Source organism: Hyperolius riggenbachi, chromosome 3 (assembly GCF_040937935.1).
Source record: "Hyperolius riggenbachi isolate aHypRig1 chromosome 3, aHypRig1.pri, whole genome shotgun sequence".
Lineage (NCBI taxonomy): Eukaryota > Metazoa > Chordata > Amphibia > Anura > Hyperoliidae > Hyperolius > Hyperolius riggenbachi.
In genome coordinates this window covers 86,904,453-86,919,206 of record NC_090648.1, presented here as the reverse complement: position 1 = coordinate 86,919,206, position 14,754 = coordinate 86,904,453, and positions in this window count along the sequence as shown.

Below are 14,754 nucleotides of genomic sequence, written 5' to 3'. Positions count from 1 at the left end.
ACAGAAGTCTACTGACACCACACGCTCTCTCACTACTCAGACACCAGGAAGTGCACCTTGTAACCATAGAAGATGCCTAGCTTGTCAATTTGTTCTCAACACCCCATCATTTTCCTCCTCTGTTACTAATATAGAATACCAAATAAAAGACGGTATCACCTGCGAATCCAAATACATTATTTACATAATCTCATGCCCTTGCCAGCTGCAGTATGTGGGCAGAACCACCCAATTAGCCAGACGTAGAATAGGGCAACACAAAAGGAATATACTGAACAAATTTCCCCTTCACAGTGTATCACCGTCATTTTTCCACTCATCACAACAATAATCCGGAGTTATTCCGTATGACACTCATCGAATCCATTCCGCACAATCTTTCCGATCCCTTTGACTCCTTCAAAAAAACGCGAAATGTATTGGATCCAAATACTCAAAACTTTAACTCCAGATGGTCTCAATGAAGTACTGAAAAAAATCCACTAACTCATCCCATCAACAGCTAACTTTTTCTCTTTTTTAATTCGGTCTTCTCTTTTTAACAATTTTTATCATGTATCCCGTTTTTTTTTTATTACCATTACGATTATTTTTACCTTTATCATTATTAATTATAATACCATTGATATTGTTATTGTTATTATTATTAATAATATTATTATTATTTTTAACATTATTATCCATTATCTTTCCATACGCCTCCTTCAATTGAGAAATACTTTACGTTTTTATCTTTATTATTCATGCATTCACTGATTCATGTCAAAAATGTATACATGTGTTTTTACAATCTTGAATGTTTTTAATTTCATTGATATTGAGACACAGGCGGTTGTGTTCTTTATATTTATATTTATTTATATGTGAATATATCTGTGTAGATACGCAAAGATATAACTCCATTTCTTAACCTCCCTGGCGTTCTATTGAGATCACCAGGGAGGCTGCGGGAGGGTTTTTTTTAAATAAAAAAAAAAAACTGTTTCATGCAGCCAACTGAAAGTTGGCTGCATGAAAGCCCACTAGAGGGCGCTCCGGAAGAGTCATTCTGATCGCCTCCGGCGCCCAGAATAAACAAGGAAGGCCGCAATGAGCAGCCTTCCTTGTTTTGCTTCCCTCGTCGCCATAGCGACGATCGGAGTGACGTCATGGATGTCAGCCGACGTCCTGACGTCAGCCGCCTCCGATCCAGCCCTTAGCGCTGGCCGGAACTGTTTGTTCCGGCTGCGCAGGGCTCGGGCGGCTGGGGGGACCCTCTTTCGCCGCTGCTCGCGGCGGATCGCCGCAGAGCGGCGGCGATCAGGCAGCACACGCGGCTGGCAAAGTGCCGGCTGCGTGTGCTGCTTTTTATTTTGCTCAAATCGGCCCAGCAGGGCCTGAGCGGCAGCCTCCGGCGGTGATGGACGTGTGTAGTCGTCCATACCGCCGAGGAGGTTAAGCAATTCAACACACTATGTTAACACAATAGTATTACATGCCAATGCCATCAGAATTAGACAGATGCAGTACATTAATGGTATGTTGTTTGTAATTACTGATTTCATTATGCAGACTTACTTTACCCCACCAGAGGGCAGCAGCCCACTACAATACACATTCCCTTAACCAAAGAATCCCTTAGTTTTTTTGCTTTTTGCATTGTGGCCATTTGTGTTGGTTTCTCTTTGTTTGTAGATTCCTGCGGCTAGCCATTGTTCACAGAAAGGCTAGGCTTTTTTGCTCCGTTTTCTATTTACTTTTAACTCCCCGGCCGGTTTGCCCACAACAAACATGGCCATAGCCCGACTGAAAATAACCCCTGCGCATGCGCATAGTTCACCCACGGTCTAATAGAGACACGTACCATATACACAGACGGCGCCACGCCCCTGGCGTGACGACACCTCCCTGACACACTGCCCCTTCACCCTCGCCGCTTCGTAACGCTGCCCCACAGTTGCTGTACGCAACCTCACTCAAACGATCCCCGCCCCCTGCAGTCTTCCATAGGCTGACAGCGCCCCTGGTCCCCACACCCACCACTTGCTGACCCAACCCTCTAATCCAAACTAATTGGAATATTGACACTACGTACAGCTATTTAAAGGTCCCACGCCGGCACTTGCGCACAGAGGTGCCAAGCGCTTATTGGACCACTAGCTGGTAAGTCTCATTAATTCTTTCCTGTTCTACACGCACATTAGTGCAATACCTACTACTTGTCATTGCTCAAATGTACTTTCTAATTGGTTTTGTCTATTATTCCCTACTTACATCTCCCCTCTCACTATCCTCCTACCATTCCTCCCACCACATCTGTTCTCTGCACTTCTAACCACTGCTACTTCCCAACAAGCCACTGTTCCCAATTAAACATGTTTCCCCCCCCCCCCCCTACAAAAAACTCCCACCTTACTGTGTCCCCGCTGTGCGCGTGTGTGTGTGTGTGTGTGTGTGTGTGTGTGTGTGTGTGTGTGTGTGTGTGTGTGTGTGTACTGACGCTATAGATTTTACACACATGTACATTTCTTAAAGAGACTCCGTAACAAAAATTGCATCCTGTTTTTTAGCATCCTACAAGTTCCAAAAGCTATTCTAATGTGTTCTGGCTTACTGCAGCACTTTCTACTATCACAGTCTCTGTAATAAATCAATGCATCTTTCTCTTGTCAGACTTGTCAGCCTGTGTCTGGAAGGCTGCCAAGTTCTTCAGTGTTGTGGTTCTGCTATGAACTCCCCGTTCCAGGCCCCTCTCTGCACACTGCCTGTGTGTTATTCAGATTAGAGCAGCTTCTCTCTTCTCTCTCATCTTTTACAAGCTGGATAAATCGTCCTCTGAGCTGGCTGGGCTTTAACATACTGAGGAATTACAGACAAGGGCAAAGCTGTTTGCAGGAAGAAAAGAGCAGCCTGAAACTTCAGTGCATGAGAGATGCAGGGGGAAAGAAACACACAAATGATTTCTTGAGATTCGAAAGGAAGGCTGTATACAGCCTGCTTGTGTATGGATGTATTTTCTATGTGTGGACATACTGTACATCAACCTACTTCCTGTTTTGGTGGCCATTTTGTTTGTTTATAAACAAACTTTTTAAAACTGTTTTTAACCACTTTTAATGCGGCGGGGAGCGGCGAAATTGTGACAGAGGGTAATAGGAGATGTCCCCCAACACACTGGTATGTTTACTTGTGTGCGATTTTAACAATACAGATTATTACAGAACAATACAGAACAATATAGATTCTTTAATACTACTTTCACTATGCAACTACTAATTACCATGCAATTACTTTCACCATGCAATTGCTATTTACCATACAACGGACCACGAATCCGCCACTCCTGCTTACCCCCTATACCATGCATTCGCCACGTTATTGTACCATACGGTTTACCATCCATTCTCACCCCTGCACACATTCAACCACTTCAGTTCAATCTGTATATTCTCACGCCCACCATCACATGTACAAAAAAAGCTCCTCTTGGTTTTACCTTTTCAGCCGAGAATTTACTGCATCATTACAATATATAATATATTACAATTTGGTATATATTTTGTTTTACTGAGATATTACCATACACCTGTAGATGCCTTCATCTCTGTCATTTTCAGTGTGATACTCCGTATGTTTAATGCCTGATGAAGCGGGATTGTGCCCGTGAAACGCGTTGCGACTTTGCTTTTGGAGTATGTGAATAAATTGTCTTATTTCAAACGACAGCATTGGATCTGTTTGTGAGTGGTCGGTCCACCGCCGCCACCCGAATATTTTAAACGTTTTAGCATATTTTATCCTTTTGGCGCCTCTGTACATCTAATTGTCAAGATATTCCACCCTTGGTGGAAGGGTGATACACCCTTTTCCTTCTTCAGAGAGCGACATCTTATTCCTGAGTGGGGACAGGTCTAATCTCCCCACCTGCTTATATAGTGGTTGCCTATATGGTAACCCATGTTTGTGGGTCTAATCTCCCCACCTGCTTATATAGTGGTTGCCTATATGGTAACCCATGTTTGTGAGTATAATACTTACTTTATACTATCCCTCCTTGTTTCCAATACATACTACACCATACCGGGCTCTCGGTCTCTATTTGTTTCTCTCTTACAAGCCTCCTATGGCACTGCTAGGACGTCTGGCACAGTGTGTGGGCCCCTGGTGCATCCTGCTACCGGTACAAATGTTCCGCCAATCAGCCAACATAAACACAACAGAGATCATAAATCTGCTGCCCAACATTGCTGCACTTACACACAGCCACCTATACAACACCAGTTTATCAGCACTGCTGTTGGACTGTTTCTGGCAATCATCAACACCAAGGGCTTGATTCACTAACCGCAGTGCTAAGTGGGTTAGCATGCCCTAAGTGGGTTAGCACGCAAAGTTTTGCGTGCACTAAGGAACTATTGCGTGCTCAAATTCAGGACATCGCATGTTAAAATTATCACATGATAGTAGGGCAGATCGCAGGAACAGAGTACAGATCACGCGTTATGAACTTTTGCGCGATCAGCATTTAAAGAGGAACTTCAGCCTAAACAAATATACTGTGATTAAGTTACATTAGTTATGTTAATTAAAATAGATGATAGGTAATATAATCTCTTACCCACCTTGTATACATGAAAGGGCCCTGGATACATGAAAGATATGTTGCAGCTGCGTAGCAATCCCCGCATTCTCAGATCCACAGGTTCTAATAATCTAGTCATACCCAGAGTCCATTTGGAAACTTTTGGTCCCAGAGCCTTCTGTCATGCTGCCCCTACGTTTTGGAACGCCTTACCTCAACAGATCAGGACAGCTCCATCCCTGGACGTGTTTAAATCCAGACTGAAAACCCACCTGTTCATTTTGGCATTTGCAGAAATATAACTTTTGTTGTGTGAATACTTCATCCTACTACCAATTACTGAAGCTGAGAGAGCCTAAGCGCTTTGAGTCCTATGGGAAAAAAGTGCTGTAGAAATGTTATTGTATTGTATTGTATCTTACACTTTAAAACAGCCTGTGCACAGGATGTCTGCAGGGGGCTGGCAGAAGATACAGGTAATTAAAACTGTTACGGATACTTCATTTCAAGCAAGGGTGTTAAACTCAAATACAAAGTGGGCCAACATTGAACCCTGGGGCCTATGGGCTAGCAGAAGATACAGGTAAGTAAAACTCTTAGGGATACTTCATTTCAAAGTAACGTGTTAAACTCAAATACAAAGTGGGCAAACATTGAACAGTGGGACCTAGCCGCGGACCAAACTCAATGTCTAATGGCCTAAAGTTTTCTGGTGTCAGATTACTCCACTCCAAATCTTATACAGTTCCCTTGTGTGTAGTGATCCCCAACCTCCACTATACAGTTATGTGGTGTGTAATAGGGTCCTACCTCCCATACACAGTTCCCTGGTGTGTAGTGGTCCCCTCCCTCCCCTACACAGTTCACTAGTGTTTAGTGCTTACCCACTACCTCCCCCATATGGCTTCCCTGGTGATCTAGGGCTTCACATATAATATAGATTCCATGGTGGTCTAGAGTGGGCCAAACCAAATGCAAAGTCATGTATGCTTTAAAGAGAAGGTCCGCGCTGAAAAAAAAAACTCCACTTACCTGGGGCTTCTTCCAGCCCCTGCCAGTCGATCGGTGCCCTTGTCGCAGCTCCTCTCCCTCCCGGTGAGTGAGAGGTAAGTGGAGTTACCCCAGGTAAGTGGAGTTTTGTTTTTTCAGCCTGGACCTTCCCTTTAAAAGGAACATAAAAGGACATGACAGAGTAAGAAAGAGGACATTACAGAACATGGGCAAGGTGAGAGAGAAAAAATTTGGACACGAGGATATTTGTCATGTGATCTTTAACCCATTCAGGTTCCGTCGTTTTCACGTGAGAAATGTTCACCTCCCATTCGTTAGCCTATAACTTTATCACTACTTATCACAATGCACTGATCTATATCTTGTTTTTTCCGCCACCAATTAGGCTTTCTTTGGGGGGTACATTTTGCTAAGAGCCACTTTACTGTAAATGCATTTTAACAGGAAGAATAAGAAAAAAATGGAAAAATTCATTATTTCTCAGTTTTTAGCCATTATAGTTTTAAAATAATACATGCCTCCATAATTAAAACTCACGTATTGTATTTGCCCATATGTCCCGGTTATTACACCGTTAAAATTATGTCCCTATCACAATGTATGGAGACAATGTTTTACTTGGAAATAAAGGTACATTTTTTCCATTTTGCATCTATCACTATTTACAAGTTTAAAATAAAAAAAAAATATAGAAATATTTCATCTTTACATTGATATTTAAAAAGTTTAGACCCTTAGGTAAATATTTACATTTTTTTTATTGTAATTTTTTTTTTGTATAGTAAACATTTTATTTGGGTAGTTTTGGCAGGGTGGGAGGTAAACAATAGATTTATAATGTAAATGTGTGTTAATTTGTATTTTTTTTCTTACAGGTGTAGTATTACTTTTTGGCCACAAGATGGCGGCCATGAGTGTTTACATGACGTCACTCTAAGCGTAACACACGCTTAGAGTGACTCATCGGTGAGGGAACGGCCAGAAAAGGCGCAGCTTCCGAGAGAAGCTGTCGCTTTTTCAGCGGGGGAGAGGAATCAATGATCGGGCACCATAGCCCGATACATTGATTCCCTGGCTACCAAATTCGCGGCCGGGAGTGCGCGTGCACGCGCGCGATCGGCCGTGGCAGCGCGCATGGTTTTTGGACGTAGAAACTACGTCCAGGAACCAAAATAGGTTAATTACTTACCAAACATAAAAAAAATTACTTTACTAATGAATTACTAATATTTAACTAAAAACGTAAGGCTAAAAAGAACCTGTAACGATTTAGGGTTTGGTCGGTTTATCACACAGATGTTTTCTGCGTAACCAGTTTCAAAATAATTATATAACGCTTTATGTATTGCTCAGTTTATCAAACGAATAATAGTGCTTTATGAGTAATCACTTTCCAAAATACTTGTGAATTATGTATTGCTCGGTTTGTCAGACAAATAATAGTGTTTTCTGAGTAATCAGTGCCAACAACATATATATATAACTATTTCGCTGATGTTCGGTTTATCAGATGAATAATAGTGTTTTATATGCATTTAGTGTTGTAAACTATGTTATGATTTTGGTCTTACACAATTTATTTTATGGATGATGTTTTACAGAATGATGATTTAAAAAAAAATGTATTTTATGATTTATATTCTGACGGGTTTGTATATGGAAAATGATTTATGAAAAGTCATCATTATGTAAACATTACATTAGCATTCATCTATAAAATGTAAAATTACTATTAGTAAATTTTAAACGATACTGATCGCCAGAGAAGTTGTAACACACATTATGTACAAGGTTTTGTTTTCTTAAATAGTTAATTATCACAGGCGCCTTTTTTTCCCGTTCGGCGCCAAACGCTAATTAATATGTGAGTCTATGGCGGCACCCTTTTTGTCCACCTGCCTCATGCGCCCAAATTTCATGCTTCCGATTGACATGTGCATACACACTCTGCATGTTTTACATTTTTGTATGTAAAAACTTGTACAATTCATCATGTGCAAAACCAAGTTACTGCGTCACAAAAAAAATGTGTATGTGAAATGTATATGCCATGACAACATAATTCTGGCCTCTGTTATAGTGGCTGCAACACACATTTAAAAAATGGGGACTTTATACACGTGGTATGGAAATGTCCCCAAATACAGAAGTTCTGGGAGCAAATTAATAAGATACTTCAGAAGATTTTTGAACGGCACATAGAGATTGATCCTAAATCACACTTAGGAATTTCGAGTAAAATCATTTCAAATAGGAGGCTGTTGCTTTTATGGGATATGCTTTGCTATTTTGCTAGAAAAAGATAATTCTTCATTGGATACAACCACTTCCTCCAAAAAGTGCAGACTGGATTAAAATGGTTAATGCTTCCCTATCCTTATACAAGCTCACCTACATACAAAGAAATTGCCCTCTCAAATTTGAAGGGATCTGGATACCTTGGTTGGTATATGTCAAGGATCAAGGAATAAAAACTACGAGAATTAGTATTTCATTCTAAAGCTGGCCACTAACGGTCCAATTTCTAGCGAAAAATCGTTCGGGCGATCAGAAATTCTGATCGGATTGGTTGTAAATAATCTCCATTGGTGGACACAATCGATTATAAACGAGTGAAAAAGATGTCGCCCGAATGAATTTTGGTCGAACGAAAATCTGGATATTCTTGGTGGTCGTGATAGATAGGAAGCAAAGATTGGTTAGTTGATGGTGTAGTGAACGATTTTTCGTCCGATCAGAATTTTCGATCGCTCGAACGATTTTTCGCTAGAAATTGGACCGTTAGTGGCCAGCTTAAGACCATGCTTCTAGCTTACTTGTTTGTCTGGTGGGATGCGGGGGAAGACCACGAGAGAAGTTAGGGAAGGGAGGGGGGAGTTACAGGAGCACTGGCGATTTATTGCATTGTTCTTTGTTAATAAAGTCATGCTTATGTTAGGTATGCTTATGCATGCTTGTCATGTGTCTTACCTGTACTTGTTCTTTATAAAACACAAAAAAACGTATTTGTTAAAAAAAAAAAAATTGTGTATGTAAAAAAATGTATATGCCATAACATTGTTCTCGCTTCTGCTACAGTGGTCGCAACTATGTTTTTCTAAATAAAATTGTAAAATAAGTTGTTTTATGTGTAAACCTGTGTACCATGTGCAGAGCGAAGTCACCGCATCTCGTGTCATTGGGGCTGCAACAAACTTTAAAAAAAAAAAAAAATTTATGTATGTAAAATGTATATGTCATAACATCATTCTGGTCTCTGCTACAGTGGCTGAAATAAAAGAAAAAAACGTTTCTCCAAAATATAGCTTTTGTATATTATCAAAAATATAACTTTTTGTATGTAAACCTGTACCATGTGCAGAGCCAAGTCACCACATCTAGCCGTGGCTGCAACAAACTTAAAAAAAAACAAAAAACTAATTTTTGTATGTAAGATGTATATGCCATGACATTGTTCTGGCCTCTGCTGCAGACGTTCATACATGACCATGGCGCACCTTGCTGAGATTCAGTCGCAAAACAATATGCCCATGAGATGCTTAATTTGTGGCAGCCAGACTTGCTGCAGTTCCACGCACGTGATGTTTGAACAAGAATAAGCCATCAATGAGTATCTATATGACCAGGGTGCTAGGACAGGCTCTGCGGAGCTGGGGATTTTATGGCCGTGTTTTTGGGTGCACTTCATAAACTAAAGAGGTGTGTGTGTGTGTGTGTGTGTGTGTGTGCGTGCGTGCGTGCGTGCGTGCGTGCGTGCGTGCGTGCGTGCGTGCGTGCGTTAATTAAAAAACAGTTGGCAGTATATGTATATTCCAAGGACATTATTTATATATTGTAATGGGTTTTTTATATATTTAAAGCGGTATAAAGTTCCCAAAAGTACAGTTTTTTGCTTTGAGAGCTGACTTTGCATTTTATTCATAACTGGTTGAATTCATTATGTATTGAAGGCAGAAATGCTTGTGTCTGTCTGCCTGTGTCCAGGAGCTTCTGCACAGAGAATGTGTCACATTCCTCACTTGATACAATTAAGTAAACACAAGGTAACATTATCTCCAGTTTGGATGTGTCCAGCTTTCTCTGCACTGAACTTTTAAGTCCTGTGTGTAATCCTTTGAAAGCTATTCTAGTATATAAAAAAAAAATGCGGGTTATATATAATATGCTGTAAGTATTTTTTTGGATTAAAGAAAAAATGCTGGGTTTCATTCTGCTTTAATATACTATGTGTTGGGCGCACTCAGTGTTATCACATCAGACTGCAGATTCAGATTTGGTATTGGATCCAATAAAGTGAAAAAAAAAAACAAAGCTATACTCTTCGTAGCAGTATTTTCTTGCTTGCTGGTGGTTTAAAAGGCATTATATTCACAAGGTGTTAAAACATAAACTAAGAGAAAAAACATACTGTAATTGCATACAGGCCTAGGTCTCCGTAGAACTGGCAAGCTACAGTATATAAATTGCTACAATGACTGGCTTGACTCCTAGGCCCAGTGCACACCAAAAAAACCTCTAGCAGATCTGCAAAACGCTAGAGGTTTTTGAAGCAGATTTCAGAGTGATTCTAGGCATCTTTTCTACACATGCCTAGCATTTTTTTGGAGCGTTTTTGTGTAGCAGATTACAAATATTGTTACAGTAAAGCTGTTACTGAACAGCTTCTGTAACAAAAACGCCTGGAAAACCGCTCTGCTCTAGCGTTTTTCAGAGCGGTTTTCCACTTTCCTATACTTTAACATTGAGGCAGAAACGTCTCAGAAATCTAAAAACTGCAGCAGATTTATTGTACCTTGTAATGTTTTTAAATATTAAGCATTGACAATTGTCATCAGCACTTCAACGAGTACATCTAACAATTCACATCACAAACCCCCCAACAATGCTCGCAAAATAAGTTATTCATGAAGAGCTACAATTAAAATACTTTAAAACAATTAAGTTTGGCGGCCAAACCATTTTTAGATCCAAATGCGTTCGTTTTTTTTTTTTTTTTTTTTTCAATTGTAGCTGATCTCAGAAACATATTAAGTGGACACATTTTCCTCCCGTGTTTTGCTGAGATTATTTTACAACAATTGTACCGTTGGAAATTGGAATAACGCAGAATTTTTAGACTTGGAAGTATTAGGCCAATCAGAGAATACAGAGAAGTCTACTGCAGAAAATGCGGATTACGCATAATAGCGTTCATCCGCAAAATATTGTAGATTTTGCAAATTTTCCGACAATAAGCAAAATTACAAGGGAAATTGGAAAGACACTTGTCGGAATGTGGAGTTTAGTCACAATTGTAAATTGTCATTCACAACTACAATACCCTATTGAAGAGTAATAGAGAAAGCAACATTTGAGCACCTACCCCTACCTTCCGTGTCCTTACCTCTCCCTCTAGATTGTAAGCCTTTGGGCAGGGTCCTCCTTTTGTGTCCTACCTGATCATGCACCTCCATTACTGTGCATCCATGCTATGCATCTGAGTGAACCTAACTTGCCTAATCTCCATGCTCCCCTCCAGTGACTGACTAAGCATTACCTTGTACTCATACTGTGGTCTTTCTTGTATTCCTGTATTGTCATATTGCTGTATGTCACCTCTAAATATTGTCTGTAACCTAAACTAATGTCCAGCGCTGCGTAATATGTTGGCGCTTTATAAATACAATAAATACCCACCCACTCCACTACCAATGATATAGATCCTGGACTATATACAGTACATGCATGCATACACACATACATACATCACTGAAGTGAAAAAAAAAAAACGTATGATGTAATAATTTGTATGTGTAGTACTAATAGAACATCGGTAGCAAACAAAATAGTCTCTATTGTTTGGCATATAGTTTTGTTATTTTTTTTTTTATAACATTGTATGATTCTGTCATATTTGCAATTACAAACCACGCTGAATTTTAAACTATTAACACAAGCAGTGCTGATGACCCTTTTCAACTTCCCTGCAGTAAAAATCTTATCTAAATCTCTGACTGTTTCTTTGATGTACAGGGAGTGCAGAATTATTAGGCAAGTTGTATTTTTGAGGAATAATTTTATTATTGAACAACCACCATGTTCTCAATGAACCCAAAAAACTCATTAATATCAAAGCTGAATATTTTTGAAAGTAGTTTTTAGTTTGTTTTTAGTTTTAGCTATTTTAGGGGGATATCTGTGTGTGCAGGTGACTATTACTGTGCATAATTATTAGGCAACTTAACAAAAAACAAATCTATACCCATTTCAATTATTTATTTTTACCAGTGAAACCAATATAACATCTCAAAAACAAAACAAAAACAAATCAGTGACCAAAATAGCCACCTTTCTTTGCAAGGACACTCAAAAGCCTGCCATCCATGGATTCTGTCAGTGTTTTGATCTGTTCACCATCAACATTGCGTGCAGCAGCAACCACAGCCTCCCAGACAGAGAGGTGTACTGTTTTCCCTCCTTGTAAATCTCACATTTTATGATGGACCACAGGTTTTCAATGGGGTTCAGATCTGGTGAACAATGAGGCCATGTCATTAGTTTTTCTTCTTTTATACCCTTTCTTGCCAGCCATGCTGTGGAGTACTTGGACGCATGTGATGGAGCATTGTCCTGCATGAAAATCATGTTTTTCTTGAAGGATGCAGACTTCTTCCTGTACCACTGCTTGAAGGTTTCTTCCAGAAACTGGCAGTAGGACTGGGAGTTGAGCTTGACTCCATCCTCAACCCGAAAAGGCACCACAAGCTCATCTTTGATGATACCAGCCCAAACCAGTACTCCACCTCCACCTTGCTGGCTTCTGAGTCGGACTGGAGCTCTCTGCCCTTTACCAATCCAGCCACGGGGCCATCCATCTGGCCCATCAAGACTCACTCTAATTTCATCAGTCCATAAAACCTTAGAAAAATCAGTCTTGAGATATTTCTTGGCCCAGTCTTGACGTTTCAACTTGTGCGTCTTGTTCAGTGGTGGTCGTCTTTCAGCCTTTCTTACCTTGGCCATGTCTCTGAGTATTGCACACCTTGTGCTTTTGGGCACTCCAGTGATGTTGCAGCTCTGAAATATGGCCAAACTGGTGGCAAGTGGCATCTTGGCAGCTGCACGCTTGACTTTTCTTAGTTCATGGGCAGTTATTTTGCGCCTTGGTTTTTCCACACGCTTCTTGCGACCCTGTTGACTATTTTGATTGAAACGCTTGATTGTTCGATGATCACGCTTCAGAAGCTTTTCAATTTTAAGAGTGCTGCATCCCTCTGCAAGATATCTCACTATTTTTGACTTTTCTGAACCTGTCAAGTCCTTTTGACCCATTTTGCCAAAGGAAAGGAAGTTGCCTAATAATTATGCACACCTGATGTAGGGTGTTGATGTCATTAGACCACACCCCTTCTCATTACAGAGATGCACATCACCTAATATGCTTAATTGGTAGTAGGCTTTCGAGCCTATACAGCTTGCAGTAAGACAACATGCATAAAGAGGATGATGTGGTCAAAATACTCATTTGCCTAATAATTCTGCACTCCCTGTATAAGTGCTCCAGAAAAGAGCTACCCTAGTTGGGTCGGAGAGCTCAGAGAGGTTCTTTTGCATAGATAACAATTGAAGTTTCTTAAATCTTCCTGTACTGGAAGCAATATTAGACATATTTGTGCTACTACTGTTCTATTTATTATCTGTACTACACATGCAAATCATTATCTCATAAGTTCATTTTGACTTCAGATTCCCTTTAAAAAAAATCCCTTCTCCCCCTCTCACTATCACATGGTATGTATGTATGTATGTATGTATGTATGTATGTATGTGTTAAACGGAGATCATGCATGTAAGGGCAATGGTCCCTTAAAGCAGTTGGCATTTTATGTATACTCATAGGACAGTTTATATATTATATTTATTGTATATATAGTTTATATATTTAATATAGTATGCAGTTTTTAAAACATTTTACATACTGTATATACTCGCATATAAGCCTAATTGGTTAGCGCTCTCGCCTTGCAATGCTGGGTCCCCAGTTGGAATCCCAGCCAGGGCACTACCTGCATGGAGTTTGTATGTTCTCCCCATATCTGTGTGGGTTTCCTCTGGGCACTCTGGTTTCCTCCCACAGCCCCAAAACATTCAGAAAAGTTAATTAGCTTCCCCCTAAAAACTGGCCCTAGACTACAATACATACACTACACGATACATACATATACAAACGACTATAGTGGGGATTAAACTGGGATATATATATATATATATAGATATATATAGATATATATATATATATATATATATATAGACACACACACACTCTGTAAAGTGCTGCAGAAGATGTTGGCGCTACATAAATACTAATTAATAATGTATTCATAAATGAAGGTGCTGTAACCACATTAACTTTATACCAACACTGAAAGCAAAGCATCTACTTATTTTAATGTTTACACATATTTCTATTTTTGTTTTTTTGCCTTTTTTTTGGGGGGGGGGGGGGGGGTAGCGGAGGGGCGCTCCAATGTATAAAGTGTGAGTGAGAGGTAATAGTGAAAAGAATGTAAAAAAACCAATACTGGAACTAAAACGTTTATTGGCAATAAATTTGAATTGATTTTATAGACCTTTATAATACAATACAATACAATACAATACAATACCATTTCTATAGCGCTTTTCTCCCATAGGACTCAAAGCGCTTAGACTCTCTTTATAAGCCTCTGGCAGGGCCCCTCACCCCTAATTATGCAATCTCACTGTCTTGACACCTCTCTTGCGGACTATAACGGACTATTTTGAACAAAGACACTTATAAAAGACATTTGCACGATCTTGTTTAGTTGCAAGTTCCTTGTATGTCCCACCTTGTATGTTAACCCATTTATCTCTTGTGCAGCACTGCATATGTTGGCGCTTTAAAAATACAAGACATAATAATAGACAAAAGGATTTAATTTTCATTAGCATATTGTGGATCATTGTATATTTTGAGTGAAAATTCTGGGATGCAAGAACCCACTGTACAGCTCTAAAGTTACTTTTGAACGCCCCCTACAATTGCATTTAGCTATATACAGAAAAACCCTTATGAGCTTCACCCCTCCTCTGGATTCCCATTCCAAAGCACATCTGTTACTCTCCAACCTTTGAAACTTTTAAATGCTCCCTCAAGACTCACTTTTACAGACAAGTATACA